At 32.3% G+C, this 5,528-nt stretch overlaps 1 long non-coding RNA gene across 1 annotated transcript; it reads left to right on the forward strand.

The window, feature by feature from the left end:
• Nucleotides 1-1,052: 1,052 nt before the first annotated feature.
• On the forward strand, nt 1,053-5,455 carry LOC134270541 (uncharacterized). The gene is made up of 3 exons (XR_009992846.1): nt 1,053-1,522; nt 3,774-3,822; nt 5,398-5,455. It is a non-coding gene; the product is annotated as an uncharacterized LOC134270541 (long non-coding RNA).
• The last annotated feature ends 73 nt before the right edge of the window (nt 5,456-5,528 follow it).

Genomic DNA, 5,528 nt, shown 5'->3' on the forward strand with positions numbered 1-5,528 from the left:
TAAAACGTTACCTGTAAATTGTATATGTTATATCTGTGTATTCTACCTGGCAGTGCGCTTCAAAAAGGGGGGGGGGGGGTGTCTTGAACATAGTACCTTACGTTTGAACGGTAAGGGCTAGGGCTTTCGTATTTCAAATATGTAATCCTTGTGAAAAGAACTTTTATTGGACACCAAGAACTTTGACCCTTTGACCTAGACCTTGGAGAACACAGTGTACATCTGAATCTTTTTTTCTGTTTCGTTTCTATGGCAACTGTGAGCGACTCATTACAATTTTTTTAAAAGTAGAAATCACTTTGACACATTGCAAGGAATAAACACTGAAAGTTTCAAAACGATTGCCTGCGTAGTTATTGAGAAAATCGAAATTAAATAATTTTGACTTTCACCTGGTTTCCATGGCAATAATCGATTATTTGAAAATTTTAAATGCGAGTTGCATAACTACAGATACTAATCATTAAAATAAGAAAAGTTTCATGACGAACGATTAAGGGACCACTGAACAACCTCACTGCACAACTACAACCAGTGATCGTCCTTTGAGGAAAGTTTCAGGAAGATTGTCCCAGCCATCTCCGAGAAACAGCCTGGATAAAAAAAACATGCGTACAATATCAATATGTCGTCCCCGACTTCGTTCGGGGCGACATAATAAGAAACAGAGTAAAAACAATATGTTCCCCAACTTCGTTTGGGGAACATAATAAACAGGGATAATTTGCATATTCATTAAATAGTATTTTAAGGAACAATTAATTAACATATCACAGAAGAAAAAATATTTGACTTAATTATCATGGAAATAAATATATTTCTATTTTATCTGAATACTGCTAAGAAATCATATATTAAATATGTAGTATACGTTGCAGAAGTGTGTAGCACTAATTCAGGAATATGCCAACTATACTCAGCACCCAGTGATTGTGCTTAATTTTGAATAGACCAATTTGTATACTGTACTTATACAGTATAAATGTACGATAATTGAAAAAGTATTTTTATTTAGTAGTCTATCCCATGTGCCCCTTTGTGTCGATGCTATAGAAAGGAAGTCACATCTCTAACAAAGACCTATAAATGTGAGATAAAATTGGATTGGGAGATGTTTTGATTTGACATTTTCTTTGCCATTGTGCATGAATACAATGATTATAACTATTTACTGCTTTGCTTTAGCTGGCACAGCATTATTTACAATGTAAATATGATATGTACATTTCATCCCTTGTAAACATATGGTAAACTTGTAAGTCATTTGGAGATGTGGCAATGGTACATTGGATTGCTTTTATTTGCCCTACAGGCATATATTTTTATTTATGTTTTACATCTCATCACAGGTGTATCAGCTATACTTCTACAAAGTGGATGCCTGGGAATACAGTGACCTAGAACCTTGACAGTGCTACAATGCCTTCAGCTGTCTGTAAAATCATTCACCCCTGGTGGAACAGTTGCTAACAGGAAAGCTGCTTGAAGGTGGAGAGAATGTCCTCATGGATTTCCATGTGAGGTAAATATAATTTGATCCTTTCTTACGACAGTTCAGTTTTATAATGACTTCCAGATATAGAAAACATTTAATATAAATTTTCACTTTTTCTAGCATGTGTAATAGCCATAGTTTTATTATTGATTAGGATGACAGCTATAGGGGAATTTTCCTAGCTGACATATTAGTTAAAAAGCTGTGCTGCATTTAAGGACGTTCGATCCTGAGATTTTGAGTTGATTTTGGTCATGTCCTTTATTTATAAAATTCTGAATCATTTTTTAGTTCTAACATTAAATCTGAATTCTTCAATGCAGATTGAACTATATTGAATGAAAAAACTGCGATTAAATTCCATTCAAGTAGAATTAAGCTAGGGACTATATTTTGTGGCGGAAAGTTTTTTAGACGAAAATGATCAGTTTTCCCTCTTTTGAACTATAACAGTACTGTTAATTTTAGCTTCCTATTTTTCCATGCTGGTTGCACACAAAGCTGTTTTTTGCGGCGAAATGTGTTATGCTGGTTCTGAAATATCTATTAAACTATTTCTTATGAATTCTATCAACAAAGTGTGACAAATATAGTAAATATAGTCTGAAAATCCGGGAAAAAATTGAGCCAATTTTAACGTAAAATTGACACTTTTTTAGTAATATCTGAAAATTTACATCATATACCCCCACTTTTGATGTTTTTTTTCTAAATATTCAAGATAACTTTGACTTATTTGCTTAAAATCAGAAAAAGTTTAAGACTTTAAAATAATTTTCTTGCTTATCAAATTTTTAAGGCCAGAAAAATCACATTTTATTAGTGCAGAAAGGTCAAATAATTGATTATGCGTAGCAATTTGAAACTTTTTCTTAATCAGAATTTTAAAGTTTCTTTTTTCAAACAGACTTAGAGTTCATTTTGTTTCATGCTTTAATTGGATAAAAATATTGGAGGGAAAACGTCGAAGATGTAATTCTTAATTGTACACAAATTTCAGTGCAAAAAGGTCATGTTAAATGTACTGTAGCGCCAAAAGAAGCGTATTGACCCCCATTTTTTTATTTGAATTTAGTTAAGCTATGTATGTAGAAACTAAAAATATACTTGGCAAAAAAAGTTTAAGACTTTAAATATCAGGATCGAACGTCGTTAAAGATGGAAACGGTGTGTAGTATGATCAATAAGTTGTCTTCTTAATGAATATTTAATGTACTCCTAAGATAATGCCTGTCATGTAGTAATAAATATCTAATGTCTGACATTCTGTACCTGCTAATTATGTGCAGATCTAAATTAAAGAGAACGGCTAGTATAGGTTCAGAAAATGGAGCTGTTTGCATCAAAACAATCATACAGTGCTGAATATGAACATTTCAGATTTTGTGAAGTGAAATTTTCTTCTCAATCATTTTTTTAAATCAAAAGACAGAGTTTAATTGTTTTCATAAGAGTACAGGTATAAATTTATGGCTTAATTATAATAGTATTACCTGTAAGTGATATTATTTAGTTTGCTGATCTCAGGTTAGAGAAATTTCTTTTACAAACAAAGTTATGTTAGCTCACTAATGTGTCATAGACTTAAATGAGTTTCTCTGTTTGAAATTTCCCGATCTCAATGCATTAACATTTTTTACCTTGACCTTTTCTTCTGGCAACCCTGTCGGACATCAAATTTGTATTTCGTTAAACTTTTAAGAAACGATTCAAGCTATTTAACTCAATCTTTTTCGGCTTATTTACATATTGATGGCAGGTATTCAATTGTATTAACATTTTTCCTTGACCTTTCTTTTAAATTTGACCTCTTTTTCCTAAAATTTGTGTTTTGTTCAATTTCAAATCAAGCACTGATCGATTTTTACTGCTGTGCATGTCAATGATCGATCTTTTTTTTGCAACATATAGGTACTCTAGGCCAATATGTTGTACGTGGTATAGAAAATGAAAGCTCCAATAAGACATTTTATTTTTATGTCATTTCCACCTATAATTGCTATTTCCACACTTTTGTTTTAAACCTGAATATCAGCAGGGGGCATGCATTTCATTGATAAATTATACTGGAAAGCTGTACCAATCATTCAATATGTGCTTTTGTTTTAAGGTGAAGCGTACCAATACTATATTGATAATATTACTGTCTCTAACAGGGGAGTGGAATCAGAAAACAAGGAAAAATCAACATTAGAATTATTGGAAACATATGGCCCAGGAATGTAATTTCATTCACCCTGATGCCAATCCTTGCATTTAATCTAATTAAACTTTGCAGGTTGAAATAGGGAGTATGATCATCCACCTAGGGAGAAACAGCTGTAGTGGTACGTTCTTCTTTACAGATAGGATAAAACTAGATTGATAAAATCTTTACATTCCATCAAAAATGCGTTTTTTATATTTAGAGAGATTTATAGAAAAAAATGTTTTGATTGTTGTAATTAACTTTGTGCAACAGGTACCGTATTTGTTGAATCTACTTGGTCAGTTTCAGAGCTTAGTCTTGTAAATTAATAGAGGGGAGGTTTTATAGGTTTACATGCATTTCCAACACAATTTGTCATGCTGAAAAATCATATGTATTTAATTGGTAAAATAAAATCCCCTTTTCCTGTGCTGTAACAAATATATTTGTTTCTTCTCAATAAAAGCAATGTTTTCTTGGGGAAAAATGCTTAAAGACTCTTGCGCCAATATGTCATAATCTTAGGTTTCAGCACTCTGTTATTTTTTAGGAGTGGGGGCCAGTTTGTCAGTATAGCATTTAGAGAACAGATTTTTTAAAATCATATAAAGTCTCTTCTTTTCCTATACTGCTTCCACGGACATTAAATGTTTCCTAAATAAATTTTTAACCAACAATAAAATTTTATTTCCTAAACAAGTGCCTGTGACTGCTTCTTAGAAATTTTATAAGTACAAAATTTTTCAGACAAATCAAAGCAGTAGTCTCCAAGCTAGAAGATTGTGCTTATACAGACAGACAGACAGATCAATACGCGGGTTTCGAGATTGTAACTCTCCTACGATAGAGGCGCAAAACGTATCCATTTCAGCATGGAGGTGGGACAGGTTCTTTCTGTACACAAACGTGCATAAATAAATGAACGATGTTTATGGCTTTTAAAAATTATTTAAATTTATAGAAAGTTAATAATGTTAAGCAGTGATGCATTTTATGATTTTATCAAGCTCAACTGTGTATATTTACAAATATACTTTTAATTATAGGGTACTTGAAAACGAAATAAGCGTCGTGGTCTTTATAAAAAGTAAAAGATTTTCTTGATTGTACAAACATTTTCTAAAAAGTTAGTGATTTTTTTTAAAGTTATAATAAGGAAAATAATCAATGTGTCATTTAAATTGCCGGCGTGCAATGATAAGACGCATGTGTACCGTATTTATTAGAGGTCCAATATCTCTTCCCTCGTCTGAAAAGTCTCACATCCATTGATATTTTCTTTTTGTTCCGATTTTTTTCTTTAAAAAAGGACGCCTTTACATTAATTCAGTTATTCTCGAGTTGAAAAGTGCATCTTTACAATTATGTAGCTATGATAAACCAGTATATATAGATGATGCGATATATCCAATATATAAATAACTGTCCCACCTGTTTGTTTACGCGGCAACGAAACTCCCCTCCTCAACGAAAGAGCGCACCAAGGGAGATAATCTCGAAACTTGCATATTGACATGCTGATTTCAATGTTATCCCCCTAAACTCTGTTTGCAGGGGAGGGGGTATAAAAGCATTTTAAATAGTAGATTTTAAGTAGGCCAGTATCACTATACCTCTCAAAGTATTGAAAGCAATTGGCCCTCAACACTCTGTAGCTTTTAAAATGGAATGGAGAGGTACTCAAACAAACCTATTATAGCTCTTTTCTTTATAGGTGCCATAGAGTCATCAACCCATTATAAGTAGCAGAAAACAGCATTTACTGTTGTGTAAGCAGTCACTGATAACTTTATAACTACTGTTTAGTAATTTTTGATAAAGAAATAGGAACTTCAGAGTTACTGA

Source organism: Saccostrea cucullata, unplaced genomic scaffold, assembly GCF_032062105.1.
Source record: "Saccostrea cucullata isolate Sc308-1 unplaced genomic scaffold, CSIRO_AGI_Scuc_v1 ctg13084, whole genome shotgun sequence".
In the NCBI taxonomy this organism is placed as follows: domain Eukaryota; kingdom Metazoa; phylum Mollusca; class Bivalvia; order Ostreida; family Ostreidae; genus Saccostrea; species Saccostrea cuccullata.